The 16,628-nt window shown below is 47.0% G+C and overlaps 1 protein-coding gene across 16 annotated transcripts in view; it reads right to left on the reverse strand.

Annotated features, from left to right (window-relative positions):
* LOC137432285 (hematopoietic lineage cell-specific protein) overlaps positions 1-16,628 on the reverse strand; it is a 96,577-nt gene that overhangs the window by 77,146 nt on the left and 2,803 nt on the right. For 8 of the 16 annotated variants that reach the window (XM_078782999.1, XM_078782998.1, XM_078782997.1 and 5 more), the window contains exon 1: positions 5,639-5,776. The exons of 7 other annotated variants lie outside the window; for them this stretch is intronic. The gene's annotated coding sequence lies outside the window, so the exon portion shown is untranslated. Of the gene's footprint in view, positions 1-5,638; positions 5,777-16,628 lie in introns of those variants that run through there. One more of the 16 variants, XM_068124095.2, reaches the window with a different exon arrangement.

Here is a 16,628-nt window from a genome sequence, read left to right on the forward strand (position 1 = left end):
TATCAGCGTAATCTTGTAAATAATGCTCCCTACCGGCTGTATGTTTAGTTTGAGAATTCTTTCCGGATTCGGTTATCCTGTGGGTGTGTTTCTGTGAGGAGAAGGGTGCAACGTCGCAGGGGGACATATTTACTCATTTGTGAATATCTGTAAAACTGTCGCACTCAGGGTAGAGTTAATAGTAGAGGGAACTACATTGCGTGCCACACTAAAGTAGGTAAAAATTTATCGGGTCGGGACGCCCCGAGGGTAGAGAAGGGTGCAATGTTGCGAATATGGAATTTGGCCTCCATATCCGCTTGTAAATATTCCCCTATTTTCTCCAATACTCCCCAACTTTCCCCAATCCCCCATTCCCTAGTCCCATTGCATGTAAATAACAATCAGTAGAGCCGACCTTCCCCTTATTCCCCCATTAAATGTCGTGCCCAGGTCCACCGCACCACACGTAGACAACTTTCGGACATCTTCCTAGTTATTCTTAATCTATGTCAGTTAAGGCCTCGTTTCCATTAATTATGACTCTTCGTTGCACCAGAATGTGATTATATGGCATCAGTAGTGAGTTTAGGACCTTTCCCATACCTCCTCCCATCTTCTTCCCCAAACAACAACTACAACAACAATTACAACTACAACAACAACTACAACAACAATTACAACTACAACTACGACTACAACAACAGAGGGGCGGGGAGTGTGCGTCCTCACACCGGCTCGGTTACCCGCCATGACCATGCGCTCCACGGCGTTACCCCGAAGGGGCTGGCTGTCAGCTCCTCGTCAGGGGCGGAGCCAGTAACCCCCCCACGCACCCAATGAGAAGCAACGTGCCGATTCCATCTGGGGCGGAGCTAACGAGCCGAGGGCGTGTCACTCCCCGCCGGATATACGCGGCCCCGCGCCGGACGTGACGTCAGATGCGCCTCAGCTTGGAGAGAGAAGCCACCGCCACCCCCAGCGCGACGATACCTCCCCGCATCTTTGGACCGGACCGGACCGTACTGTACCCTGCCCCGAGCCCAGGAGGACCTGGAGCCATCGATACCCGCTTTCCTGTCATCAACCCCCGTGTGAGTCAGCCGTTGTCCCGTTTGTCTGTCGTCTGTCCGGGGTTAATATAAGAGTGTGTCTAAGTGCCTGTCTTTCTGTGATTATACCTCTAGCCCCTGTAATCTGACCTTTCCGTACGAATATAATCTCCTCCGGAGGTCTTGAGAATTGAAACATTGGTGTCGTATTGTGTTATTGTAATCCAGCCGGGTGTCTTCTTTTTCTTATTGAGCCAGCATCGCGCGACTAGTCAACGTTCGGGCACAATCGGGTAACTTGTGCAGACGTGGTCATACCATAAAACCGCTCGGTAAATAACATCCAAGCCACGTCTGTAACAATATATATATATATATATATATATATATATATATATATATATATATATATATATATATATATATATATATATGTATGTATGTATGTATGTATGTATCTATCTATAATTCCAGTAATCTCTGTGTGTGTGTGTGTGTGTGTGTGTGTGTGTGTGTGTGTGTGTGTGTGTGTGTGTGTGTATGTGTGTATGTCTGTGTGTTTGTCTGTGACCGCTGTTTCTCGACAACCACGGGTCCGATATACTTGAAACTTGCCAGGTATATTGCTGGGGACCTGAGGATGTGCCTTTTCAAGGTTTCATATTAATCGGACAAGTAGTTACCGAGCTATGGCGATTTCTTTACAAAACTCCGCAAGCCGTTCGCTTTGGACCAAACCATTTCATGTAAATAGAGGGGGGGATTGTCACCGTACTCGCAAGCCGTTCGCTTTGGACCAAACCATTTCATGTAAATAGAGGGGGGGGATTGTCACCGTACTCGCAAGCCGTTCGCTTTGGACCAAACCATTTCATGTAAATAGAGGGGGGGGATTGTCACCGTACTCGCAAGCCGTTCGCTTTGGACCAAACCATTTCATGTAAATAGAGGGGGGGGGGGGATTGTCACCGTACTCGCAAGCCGTTCGCTTTGGCTTTGCAAATGGACCAAACCATTTCATGTAAATAGAGGGGGGGGATATAATTTTAGATATATATATAGTACGGGCATGCCCTAGTATTATAAAACAGGAGTGTCTGTCTGTCTGTCTATCCATCCCAAAACTACTCCCTCAGTTTTGGGGCTGGCCCTGCCAAACCTTCTGTGGAATGTTTTGGGGTCCCAGCGGATATTGTAAGGTAGGTAGGAGCTTTAATAAATTCCTCATAAAATTATAATTTAACAACTGGCTCGATACGGACCTGCTCACAAATCCAGAAGTGAACAGATGACGACAATGGGCTGGTTTGATAATATCTCAATATAATCGTGATTTAACACAGTATTTTATTATAGTATTAATTACCTCCGCCACTAAAGGTGGATGGAGGTTATGTTTTCACCCCCTGTCTGTTTGCCCGTTTGTCTGTTTGTTTGTGAACAAAATATCTCAAAAAGTTGTGGACGGATTCGGACGAAATTTGGCAGAGATGTAGTGTATGTCACAAGGACGAAATGATTCGATTTTGGTGAAGATCCGGATTCGGATCCGGCTAGTAGTTTCTTAAGTGATTCTTCACCATTCGGAGATCGGGCGAAAAACGATACATAGCAGGATATCTCAAAAAGTTGTGGATGGATTTGGACGAAACTTGTTAGACAGGGTGGGTGTCTGACAAGGACGATTCGATTCGATTTTGGTGAAGATCTGAATACGGATTCGGATATGAGAATTATTTAATTTTTTCGGTGATTCTTCACCATTGAGTGATATGGCCAACCAGGCGGAGGTATGTATGCTCTCTACTGAGTGCCGTTCTAGTTTATGATTGGAATGATGCTGTTTTGGAATGAAAATAGAGATATTGAATTTAAACATGAATGAGGTAATGACGTCTGGGTTTCTACTTTCTAACCGGAACATTCGCGGATTCGCCATATGCAGATTCGCCATTGATTTGGGGAAAGATCCATCCAGACTGGGTACGTTGTTTGTGCAAGTCCTTCACGAACCTGCTGTCAATGCCTGACATTCGACTGAAGGTGGCACAAGAATGTGTAATTCGTCCTTTATGTCGCTAAATGGAGGAGCCTGTAGATCTTGTGCACTGTCAGTCTGTCATGTATGATATAAATAAAATAGATCGATTTGAACTGCACCAATTTATATAACTAGGGCATGCCCGTACTATATCTATATCTAAAATTATATCCCCCCCTCTATTTACATGAAATGGTTTGGTCCATGAAATGTTTTGGTCCATTCGCAACGCCAAAGCGAACGGCGAACGCTTTACATGAAATGGTTTGGTTCATGAAATGTTTTGGTCCATTCGCAACGCCAAAGCGAACGGCGAACGGCTTGCGAGTACAGTGACAATCCCCCCGGGGTTTTTATTAGTTTTAAAACATAGTTTAACGCCAACATAGCGGCAACATAGTTTGCAAACGTGAAATAAATGAATACGCTCTCAAATGTGCCATCCGAGGCAGAGTGTGTCCGCCACGTTCGGCACACGCGATAGCTCGCTGCTCTCTGATTGGTTGAATCGTTTTTTGGACATAGCTCGGTAAGTAATTGTCCGATTAATATGAAACCTTGAAAAGGCACATCCTCGGGTCCCCAGCAATATACCTGGCAAGTTTAAAGTATATCGGACCCGTGGTTGTCGAGAAACAGCGGTCACAGACAAACGTACAAACAAACAAACACACAGAGATTACTGGAATTATAGATAGACTAGGGCATTGCCCGTACTATATCTATATCTAAAATTATATCCCCCCCCCCCTCTATTTACATGAAATGGTTTGGTCCAAAGCGAACGGCTTCCGGAGTTTGGTAAAGAAATCGCCATCGCGTGCACAAACGCGCAGGAAAGCGAATGAATCGCAAATTCGGTTTTATTAGTTTTAAAACATAGTTTAACGCCAACATAGTTTGCAAACGTGAAATAAATGAATACGCTCTCAAATGTGCCATCCGAGGCAGAGTGTGTCCTCCACGTTCGGCACACGCGATCGTTCGCTGCTCTCTGATTGGTTGAATCGTTTTTTGGACATAGCTCGGTAAGTAATTGTCCGATTAATATGAAACCTTGAAAAGGCACATCCTCGGGTCCCCAGCAATATACCTGGCAAGTTAAAAGTATATCGGACCCGTGGTTGTCGAGAAACAGCGGTCACAGACAAACAGACGTACAAACGTACAGACGTACAGAGATTACTGGAATTATAGATAGATACGTATATACTCCGATATAATATTTGATTCCGTTTTCTAAAATGTATTCATTTGTACCTGCAAGAAACTCATAAACACGTTTGTCAGTGACTCACACCTTTGGGACATCTATCTATAATTCCAGTAATCTCTGTGTGTGTGTGTGTGGGTGTGTGTGTGTATGTATGTGTGTATGTCTGTGTGTTTGTCTGTGACCGCTGTTTCTCGACAACCACGGGTCCGATATACTTGAAACTTGCCAGGTATATTGCTGGGGACCCGAGGATGTGCCTTTTCAAGGTTTCATATTAATCGGACAATTACTTACCGAGCTATGTCCAAAAAACGATTCAACCAATCAGAGAGCAGCGAGTTATCACGTGTGCCGAACGTGGCGAACAGACTCTGCCTCGGACGGCACATTTGAGAGCGTATTCATTTATTTCACGTTGGCAAACTATGTTGCCGTTAAACTATGTTTTAAAACTAATTAAAACTAATTTGCGATTCTTTCGCTTTCCTGCGCGTTTGTGCACGTTATGGCGATTTCTTTACCAAACTCCGCAAGCCGTTCGCTTTGGACCAAACCATTTCATGTAAATAGAGGGGGGGGGATTGTCACCGTACTCGCAAGCCGTTCGCTTTGGACCAAACCATTCCATGTAAATAGAGGGGGGGGATTGTCACCGTACTCGCAAGCCGTTCGCTTTGGACCAAACCATTCCATGTAAATAGAGGGGGGGGATTGTCACCGTACTCGCAAGCCGTTCGCTTTGGACCAAACCATTCCATGTAAATAGAGGGGGGGGATTGTCACCGTACTCGCAAGCCGTTCGCTTTGGACCAAACCATTTCATGTAAATAGAGGGGGGGATTGTCACCGTACTCGCAAGCCGTTCGCTTTGGACCAAACCATTGCATGTAAATAGAGGGGGGGGGGATTGTCACCGTACTCGCAAGCCGTTCGCTTTGGACCAAACCATTTCATGTAAATAGAGGGGGGGGATATAATTTTAGATATAGATATAGTACGGGCATGCCCTAGGGCCTAGGGCATGCCTAGTTATATAGAAACACGGTCAACAGGTGCACAAGAAACAAAACAATGGGGACGGTACTTGAACCTGTTCGTGCGGAGTTGATGAAAATAAAACACGAAGAACGTTAAACGACACGAACACCATATCGAATATATAAATAAATAAAAACATACACTGTGACGTCACGACACACCTTCACCGGTTTAATAACCTCGTAAATATGGTCATAATGACGAATTGATCGATATTATTTCATCTTTTACCAACTCGTTTATAAACAGCATATTATAAGATAATTAATTGATTGTTAGAAATAAATATATATTCAAATATGAAATACTCACAGTAAACAGCAATGGAGAAGTAAACTCGGTGTAAAGACCGTTTGCCTTTTTGAGAACGTTCTACAAACTGTTTATCTGTTAACAGTTGAACTCGCAACGTTTCCTTGTGCCGGTTTCCTCTCCACGCTCGGGTGGGGTGGAGTGTGGGGGGGGGGGGGGGGGGGGGAGGAGGTTAGTGGTCTATGAGGCTGCTTGTGGTCTATGAGGATCAGCCCTGTGGATTGAGCGGTCCAAGCTGACGTCACCGGTCCCATTGGACAGTATGTTTGACGGTCTACCTTGAATATGTCGGTGCGCATCGATTACACGACGGTTTGGACAAATGACGGCAAAAGAGACTTTTTGAATTTGGATGCGTGTTCGCCGCGCCGTGACGTCATTCACTTGCCAGTGCTACTCGTGCTTTGCTTTGGTTTATTTTCTGCGGCTTAATAAAGAGTCACGGTGACATTCTTGTTTCTCATCCCGTCATTCTGCTTTCCACCTGATCGATATATAATGGAGTGTATGCATGAGTGTGTGTGTGTGTGTGTGTGTGTGTGTGTGTGTGTGTGTGTGTGTGTGTGAATAAAAGAGAGAGATAGAATTGTGAGGAACAGAAATGAAAAAAACGAGGTGTGTGTGTGTGTGTGTATTACATGGCCAAAAGTATGCGGACACCCAAACATCACACCTGTATGTGCTCATTGAACATCTCATTCCAAAATCATGGGCATTAATATGGAGTTGCCCCCCCCCCCCCCCCCCTTTGCTGCTATAACAGCCTCCTCTCTTCTGGGAAGGTTTTCCACCAGATGTTGGAACATTGCTGCGGGGATTTGCCTCCATTCAGCCCTGTGGATGAAACATTGTGACCTCATCACATTGTGAGCATTAGTGAGGTCGGGCACTGATGTTGGGTGATTAGGCCTGGCTCACAGTCGGTGTTCCAATTCATCCCAAAGGTTGTTTGATGCGGTTGAGGTCAGGGCTCTATGCAGGCCAGTCAAGTTCTTCCACACCGATCTTGACAAAGCATTTCTGTATGGACTTCGCTTTGTGCACGAGGGCATTGTCATGCTGAAACATGAAAGGGCCTTCCCCAAACTGTTGCCACAAGGTTGGAAGCACACAATCGTCTAGAATATCATTGTATGCTGTGGCGTTAAGATTTCCCTTCACTGGAACTAAGGGGCCAAGCCTAAACCATGAAAAACAGCCCCGGACCATTATTCCTCCTCCACCAAACTTTACAGTTGGTACTATGCATTCAGGCAGGTAGCATTCTCCTAGCATCCACCAAACCCAGATTTGTCCGTCGGACTGCCAGATGGTGAAGAGTGATTCACCACTCCAGAGAACGTGTTTCCACTGCTCCAGAGTCCAATGGTGGTGAGCTTTACACCACTCCAGCCGACGCTTGGCATTGCGCATGGTGATCTTAGGCTTGTGTGCGGCTGCTTGGCCATGGAAATCCATTTCATGAAGCTCCCAACGAACAGTTGTTGTGTTGACGTTGCTTCCAGAGGCAATTTGGACCTCGGTAGTGAGTGTTGCAACCGAAGACAGACGATTTTTATGCACTACGCGCTTCAGCACTCAGCAGTCCTCTTCTGTGAGCTTGTGTGGCCTACCACTTCACGGCTGAGCTGTTGTTGCTCCTAGACGTTTCCACTTCACAATAACAGCACTCACAGTTGACCGGGGCAGCTCTAGCAGGGCAGAAATTTGACGAACTGACTTGTTGGAAAGGTGGCATCCTATGACGGTGCCACGTTGAAAGTCACGGAGCTCTTCAGTACGGCCCATTCTACTGCCAATGTTTGTCTATGGAGATTGCATGGCTGTGTGCTTGATTATATATACCTGTCAGCATGCGTGTGGCTGAAACAGCCGAATCCACTAATTAGATATGGGTGTCTGCATACTTTTGGCCATGTCGCGTATGTGTGTGTATGTTTGTAAATCGATTTGACATGTTCTTGTCACCTACCAACTCATCCGACTCGTTTTGCATTAACCCACTCACAACTTTTTGAAATATCATGATATACAGTTTATCGTTTTTGCCCTATCTCTCAATGGTGAAGAATCACAACAATTTGAAAGTCTCGTATCCGCATATTTATCAAAATTGAATCAATTCTTCCTTGTCACACACACACACACCTGTCCACCCAGTTTCATCCGAATCCATCCACAACTTTAATTGTCGTCAACTCCACAATTTACGTGTGATATGATTTAACGGATGTTTATATGAATCGTTTAAAATAAAAAAGCCTTCAATTTCTGATATTTTGCCTTTTCATTTTGGCCTCCCAATTGAGCCCCACCCGTAGGGCGGGTACTGTTGCTCGTAATAATAATAATAATAATAATAATAATAGCAATAACAAGAAGAAAAGACATAAAATGTCATAGTCCCCATCGTTTTACTAATTTTGCTGTATGGAGTTAAAGTCCGTCAGTCGGCCATCTTTGGTCGGATTACAAAACAAAATCTTCTGCATATGTACACTCTCAAACTCTCATGTATTGTCTTTGTACCAAGTTTGAACAAAATCGGTCCATGCATGTCTGAGAAATGGATAGGGACACGTATAAGTAACAAAATGGCCGCCAGTCAGCCATTTTGGATCTAATGTCAAAATGTAAATGGCGTGCATATGTAAGCCATCATTCATTAGCTATATGCCAAATTTGAACAACATCGGTAAATGCAAGTCTGAGAAATGGATGGGGACACGTATAAGTAACAAAATGGCCGCCAGTCAGCCATTTTGGATCTAATGTCAAAATGTAAATGGCGTGCATATGTAAGCCATCATTCATTAGCTATATGCCAAATTTGAACAACATCGGTAAATGGGTATCTGAGAAATGGTTGATGACGTGTTCAATATCGGGGTTTTTTACAACTAAAATGGCCGCCAGTCTACCAGTCGGCCATCTTAGATCGTATCGCGAAACAAAATGATGTGCATATGTGTATCATCGCGTCTTGTCTTTGTGCCAAATATGAACAAAATCGCTCCTGTGTATTGGGGCAGCGATCCGGCACTTCACGCCGTTCATCGTCCAATCTCACCACAGTGTCCAAGTATTGATGGAGAGTTGTCCAAGTATTGACGGACAGTTGTCCAAGTATTGACGGACAGTTTTCCAAGTATTGACGGACAGTTGGCCCTGCGTCCAAGCTTCCAGCAAACTCATGCGTGGCGAGTTCTCACCCAGTTCCAGAGTGACTTCATTCCTCTCCACTGCCAGCCGTTACCATGTGCAGGTTAGGCATATTGATGGTATCGCCAACTTACCTTCTGACTTTGGGAGTCGTAACCCTCAGGCGTGCCGTGTCGCAAGCTGTCAAGTGTGCAGGTTTCGCGAAGAAATGGAGTCCTCTGTTGTACGTGGTGTCTCTGTAGGTGAAGTCCTGGATGGTACGGCTAGAATGCCGTTTACGGGACGTGTTGCCCGGCACGCCACTCAGCTGGAGCAACTCAGCTGGCACGCTACTCAGCTGGAGTGCCCTGACCTCAGACGCACCCATTCTCACCTAACCCAAGGTACTCGCCCATCTAAGAAGTTGAGAAACGTGGGTGATGTCAAGAGGTACCTCGGAGTGGTGACTGTGGCCAATGATGGTCTCCTAGTCGTCAGGGACAACCAGCCGGTCCAGCCCTTTCGTGAACAGATTGTGATCCCCTGCTCGATGGTTGATGGGCTGCTGACAGCTTTGCACATCAGGTTCAACCACCCATCGAGACACCAAATTAAACGTGCCTTCAACAGGTACTTTTTTGCGCGAGACATCGACAGGGTCACCGATACCGTCTCCTCGTCATGTCACCAGTGCCAGTCAATAATGTACTTACCTGTGCATCCACATCCCCAGTCATCCACTGAGCCACCTACTCCGAGTCCCATTCTGAGCCTACCTCACCTTACCTTCCCCCACAAGAGGCGCCAGGCTCTTCTGTGCCCACCCCACAGGAGGGGGTTTTGCGCATGCGCGGTCTCGCTCGGCATTTTTTTGTTTGTTTGTTTTCTTGTATACTGAATCGAGGCTCGTGAAAGAGCTAACATTTATTTCACAAACAAATCAACCAGACAAACAAAATATATAAAAAGAGGGAGCGGAAGACAAGATGGGGAGAGAAGGGGAAGCACACAAACACAACATTTGAGAGCAGGGAGATGTGTGGGAGGGAGAGGGCTTGGGGAGAGGAGGCATGGGAAGGGGGGGGGGGGGGGGGGTGGGAGAAGTATAAAACACAAGGACACCAAGGACTTCCAGGACAGAAGTTGGTATTTCAAAAAAGTGGATTTGGGGTGAAATTAGCGGGGGTGGAAAAGATCAAGATTTTGGATGGGGGAAGATAAGAGATGGCGGTGACCAGCTGTTTTAAAGACCTGGAGGGTGGAGTGGGATTGAAGAGAGTGAGGGAGTTTGTTCCAGAGGCGGGAGAAAAGAGGGAAGAAGGAGTGAAGGTGAGCAGAGAGTCTTGATTTTGGCAGTTTAACCATAAGAGGGTTGCAGGCAGATCTTGTGCGACCTGTAGGAATATTTGGGGGACAGAGCCCAGAGAGAGCTGGGAGGGCAAGGCGAGAGAGGAGTCGGTAGAAGACGAAAATACCACCAACCTGCCTGCGGTGAGTGAGTGAAAAGCCCTTGGAGTTAGCTTCATCACGGGAGATTCCAATGATTCTGAACGCTTTGGTTTCAACAGCGTGAAGACGAGCGAGGTGTGAGGCAGGAGCACCAGCCCAGAGGGGAGAGCGATATTCCATTGAGCTGCGGATGACAGCCTTGTATGTGGTGAGGAGCTCAGGTGTGCCAAGGAAGGACTTCGCATGACCGAGGATGCCCAGTCGGCGACTGGCTTTGGAGGCCAGATTTGAAATGTGGTTTTCCCAGGAAAGATCATGGCAGATAGTGAGACCCAAAAGCTTGAGTGACAGAACTTCTTGGAGAGGATTATGCAGAAAGTGGATGGGATGGTTGTCCAGTCGGTCTTTTCGGAGAGACATCGTAAGAGTGTGAGATTTGTCAGGATTGAAAGACATGTTCCACTTGTTTGCCCAGTCTGTGATTTTGTCCAGGTCTGCAGAGAGTGAGGAGGCTGCAGACTGCCGATCTGAGGGACGAGGAATGGAGCGACAGAGAGTAGAGTCATCAGCAAAGAGATAGAGAGGATTTTCAAGAGAGTCAGAGAGATCATTTACGAAGACCAGAAAAAGCACAGGGCCCAGAACACTGCCTTGGGGAACTCCAGCCTGAACAGGAAGAGGAGATGAGAGAAACCCATTCAGGGCCACACGTTGACTACGATTAGAGAGGAAGTCCGCCAGCCATGCGTGGAGATTTCCATGGATACCAAAGGAGGAGAGTTTGATGAGCAGAGCGGGGTGCCAGACCGTATCGAAGGCACGTGATATGTCAAGGGAGACAGCTCTAATTTCCTGTTTGGCATTGAGGTCCTCCATCCATTGTTGAGAAAGCAGAAGCAGCATGTCCAGAGTAGAGTGACCAGGGCTGAAACCAAATTGATTATCAGAGATCAAGCCATTAGAGAAGAGGAAAGATTTCATATCTGAAGCAATGATGGATTCCATGACTTTGCTGATAATTGGGAGACGGCTGATTGGTCTGTAGTTGCTAGGATCTGTTTTTGCACCTTTTTTGTGCAAAGCGATGATGTTGGCTGATTTCCAAGCAGATGGCAGATGACCTTAAGGAAAAGAGAAGGGGAAGAGAACAGAGAGAGGGAGTGAAAGAGCTGAAGAACAGGATTTTAGGACCCGTGGGCTGATGCCGTCAGGTCCAGTTGCAGAATCAGAGTCGAGGGTTGACAGAAACTTTTCCACGTTGTCAGGAGGAAAGGACACAGAGTCCAGGAGCAGCTGGGCACGACTGGGTATGGTGGGTACAGAGAGGGATGGGTTTGGGACACAAGATTTTGAGGCAAACACAGAGTTGAGGCATTCAGCTTTTTAACGTGTGGAGTCAGCCATGTAGCCGTTTTTTTTTTTTTTTTTTTTTTTGTATACAGAGTCGAGGCTCGTGAAAGAGCTAACATTTATCAAACAAACAAATCAAACAAACAAGCAAACAAAGTATATAAAAATGGGAGCGGTCGACAAGATGGGGAGAGAAGGGGAGGAAGCACACAAACACAACATTTGAGAGCAGGGACATCGGGAGATGTGTGGGAGGGAGAGGGCCTGGGGGGAGGCAGGATAGGTATAAAACGCAAGGACACGAAGGACTTCCAGGAAAGAAGTCAAAAGTCACCTCAAAAAAGTGGATTTGGGGTGAAATTAGCGGGGGTAGAAAAGATCAAGGTTTTGGATTGGGGAAGATAAGAGATGGTGGTGAACAGCCATTTTAAAGACCTGGAGGGAGGAGTGGGATTGAAAAGAGTGAGGGAGTTTGTTCCAGAGGCGGGAGAAAAGAGGAATGAAGGAGTGAAGGTGAGCAGAGGTGAGGGAGGGGATGGAGGAGGAACAAACACCAGAAACAGATTTGACCAGACGCCACCAGGATTTGGAAGAGGGAGACAGATAAGAGAGTTCGGTCTTGAGAACGGAGAGATATTGTTTCCTGGCTCTCCTGAGGGTGGACACACACTTGTTTCGGGCTTTGTGAAAGGAAATTAGATTTCCTTCCATTGGATTTGCTTTCCAGGAGACGAAAGCAAGTTGTTTCTGGGCAACAGCCTCACCACAAGATTCCGTGTACCATGGACGGGAGGAAGGGGGGTATGACAACTGAAGACGAGATGGGATAAATCTGTGCATTAGAGAGAGCAATTTACTTTGGAAGAATTCCCAGGATGAATTGATGTCAGAGGCGATAGAGATGGGAGACCAATCCAGATGATTGCTGGCTGCTTGAAGACCGTGCCAGTTGGCCTGAGTGAAATGCCAGACTCGTCGACGCTGAGGAGGCTCTCTGAGAATTGTCAGAGAGATGTCCACTTTAACAAGCACATGATCAGATGAGCCGATTGGAGCAGAAGAAGAGCAGCAGACATTTTCAGGGAAGTTCGTCATAACCAATTCCAGAAGAGAAGATGCTCCGATGACTGAGATCCAGGTCGGGAAATTGACAGATTGTGTCAGTCCCAGTGAGTCGCAGAAGTCCTTTGCTGAAGAGCCATGGCTGGTGAGAGAGGTACCCACACCCAGCCAACTGGCATGGTGACAATTGAAATCACCACATATGAGGAAGAGAGAGTTGGGATGGGTAGATAGAAGTTGGTCCATATTATCAGACAGCGAGATGTAGATGGAGTCATCACTGTTTGGTGGACGGTACAACACACATATGAACAAAAGGTGGGAGCGAAGGGGAAGCCGTAGCCAAAGGTATTCCTGGGGGTGAGGTGGAGAGATTGCAGTGCAGGGCGAGTGAGGAAGAGAGTTTTTGATAAAGATAGCAACCCCACCTCCAGGACGAGGCTCAGGTCTATCATACCAGAGGAGGGAGTAACCTGGGAGAGATACCAAGGAATCAGAGACATCATGAAGGGGGAAAGTTTCTGTTAAGCAGATCACGTCTGGTTTGTCAGAAGCAACCTGTATGGAGAGATCAGTCAAGTTTGAGCGAAGGCCCCGGATGTTTGAGGTCCATACCGTTAATGAAGAGGAAGGGGGAGCATCGGATACAGAACAGAGGGGGGGAGGGGTAGGGTAAGATGTGGAAGAGGAGGAAGAGGTAGGGAGAGCTGTTGAAGGTGTGTCAGAGATTTCAGAATAGCTTGGAGAAAGGGAAGAATGGGGCAGACAAAAGGTTTGATGGTGATTGGGTGAGGCACAGTGAGGTGTTATTTGAGGAGGGGGAAGAGCGAGGCAGAAGGTTGGGGAAGATGAAGGTGAAAGTTGGAAGGGGGAAGAAGCGGGGAGGACGCTTTGAGGAGGAGGGGTGAGAGGGGAGTCTAGGAGGGGAGGAGCGAGAGAGAGTCTCGGGGGGGAGGGGTGTGGGGGTTGTTTAGGAGGGAAGGGGCAAGGGGGGAGATTTTAAAGGGATGGGTGATGGGGAAGATTTGGAGGGGAGGGGCAAGGGGGAAGATTTGAAAGAGATGGGTGATGGGGAAGATTTGGAGGGAAGGGGTGATGGGGAAGATTTGGAGGGGAGGGGTGAGATTGGATTTTGAAAAGTGTACGATTAATGGGAAACGAACATTTATTGCAAAATGAGTTTCTTGAGATCTTCAAAAAGACATTGAGACCTTGAGACCTTGAGACCTTCGAATTTGGGTCTTGGACTGAGTGGTTTACCTGAATAAACCTCTGTGTGAGAACCTGATCTCTTCTTATTATTGGCGCCACCTTAATCAACACGTTAAATTCGTTTTTCATGACTGTTGTTTGTGTCCTTTATGACATCCTTAAAACAGTAAGTTTAATGTTTGGAATGATTTTCAATTTTGTGGGACTCCCAGGCAGGAGGAGTAAAACAAATTACCTTACTCGGCGCATAGGCGATCGGGACGAGATTCCGTACAATTTGCCAAATTCAAAGCCAATTGATCACTTCCCGGTACAACAAGCGTTACGCCTAGGTCCCCCGTTGTTGAAGTGATGTGAGTTGACAAAGTGGAAGACGCAAGGCGGCCATCTTGGATTTTGACGTGGCGACCCAATTTTCAATAGCGTTCTCCCTTATGCGTAGATACACCCACACACCAGATTAGAAGTTAGTAGTTCGTTTATTTTTCAAGATATTTCGCTCACAAGGTTCAGACTTATATATGGTGGCGGCCATCTTGGATTTTGACGTGGCGACCCAATTTTCAATAGGGTTTTTCCTTAATATGCCTAGATACACCCACACACCAGATTAGAAGTTGGTACTTCGCTTATTTTTCAAGATATTCCGCTCACAAGGTTCAGACATACATGGCGTCAGATATACATGGCGGTGGCCATCTTGTATTTTGACGTGGCGACCTAATTTTCAATAGGGTTCTTCCATATGCCTCGTTGCACCCACACACCAAATTAGAATTCGGTCCTTCGCTTACGCACGCACGCACGGACGCACACACGGATGGAGGGGAAAACCATAGTCCCCCTTTCACTCCGCGGTGCGACGGGGGAAAATAAGTCGCACGTGGGATAACAAGCTGAATATTCACTTCGGAGGATGGCGTGCTCTGTCCATGCTGCACCCCCCTGCACACACCTACTGCTGGCGCCTGGCGGACGACTGGGACGAGACAGCAATAATTTCCTTCAGCCACGATGACGTCAGGGCTCAGAACTACACAGCTCAGCATTGAACACGTTAATAAAGATCTACAACAACCCTCGCCGTGGGAAGAATGCAAAATCGTCTCCGAATTTAAATGAATTTCTTGCGAGTTCGAAAGGGATTGGTCTGCCATAAACTTAGTGATTTAGTTCAATAAAGCGTCGTTTATCGATTTTTTAAGCCTGACAGTCATGAGATGGTGCGTGGACGTAATGACGTCACGCCGTACGAGAACACGCATTGGTGAAGAACGCTTTTGATTTGATGTCACGCCGTATCGCAACACGCAGCCGTGTGCGGCGTGCGTCGCGTCTTTGAGTTGAGGGTAAACGAGACTTCGTGAGTAACATCTTTGGGTGAAGGACGAGACCTGCGTCTGCGCTGAGGATCGTCCCCGTGCCCTCTGCCGCAGGTCTTTCTCTCTACTCGTGCCGCTGGTGCGTCCGAATGATTCCCTTCCATATCCGATCATGTCCGTGTCCGTCCTCCCATTTCGGCATTTGTCCCCTGCGCTGCATGTCCTTTCGTCCCATCCGTGTCCTTTCGTCTCTTCGATGTCCGGCTCGCCAATGAAATGGTCACTAGGACCATCATGTCTGTGTTACACCCCAGTCCCCTCCCTTCACGTCACTGAATAATGGTTTGAATATGAGTCGAGGCTCATAAAAACAAGCAAAGACGTGTCAAACGGGGAAAGACACTTGAGTTGTACTTCGACGAACTGAGAAGAGATTTTTTTTTTTCCCGAACATGGAAGAAATGCTGACTTTCGTGTAACGTTAATGCCCGATTGGCATCTCGGAGGTTACAAAACAATGACGTCACAAAGGTGCTGACGTAGTGTGTGAGGTGTGACGTAATTGGTGGTATGGCATTTGCATTCCATGCGTCGCCTCCCTGAGTACATGTTTTGAAAACTCACCTCGTCCGTCAATGATGTACCTGTGCACATGTTCCCTCCAGGGCACCAAGATGGAGGTGGAGGGAGAAGAGTGGGATGCGGACGTGAAGGACATGCGCTGCGAGGCCGAGGCGATCATCAACGACGTGGTGTTTGCCGTTCGCTCCATGCACTTGTCCCGGAGACTGCAGAACGCCGACCACGTGGCCTACCTCAATATAGAGACCAAGGAGGGCGCGCGCTACTGTGTGCAGCTCTCTGACACGGGACTCAAGGTGTGCTTCACCTGCCCTTTCTGATACACACGGCTCTGTCGTTGCCATCGTATTGTAACGTACAGTTATCATTAATCAATGTTCACATCATCTTACCGGCCGTGTTTCATTCCTGCTCTGGAACCAACATTACAAGGACTTGGAATTGATTCGATGCTGCTCTGACAAATGGAACGTCTTTCAATCGTCACAAATCTCACAGTCTCGCTATGTCATTCCGGAAGGATCCTCAAACAAACCCAAAGACCTGTTTTGAAGGTTATCCCTCGGGTGAGATTCAGTCTCTTGAACTTCTAGGCCTCACCATCAGCCATGGCCTCTCCTGAGCCGACCACGCAACAAAGCCAAAGCTTTCCTCCAAAGGCAGCTTCCGTTGTTCCAACTGTTTCCATGAAAAATCCCAAAGACTCGGTCTATAAGGTCGTTGTCCATAGCCCAATGGAGTACTGCTCTCCCCTATAGTCTGGGACATCAGCATCGCATTTGTCTCTCCTGGGTTCTCTAGAATCTAAAGTTCTCAGCATTGTTGTAATCTCCCGCTACGAGGGTGAAGCGCAAAGCCTGTTGCTCTCATTG

Source organism: Myxine glutinosa, chromosome 8 (assembly GCF_964187855.1).
Source record: "Myxine glutinosa chromosome 8, kmMyxGlut1.1, whole genome shotgun sequence".
In the NCBI taxonomy this organism is placed as follows: Eukaryota; Metazoa; Chordata; class Myxini; order Myxiniformes; family Myxinidae; genus Myxine; species Myxine glutinosa.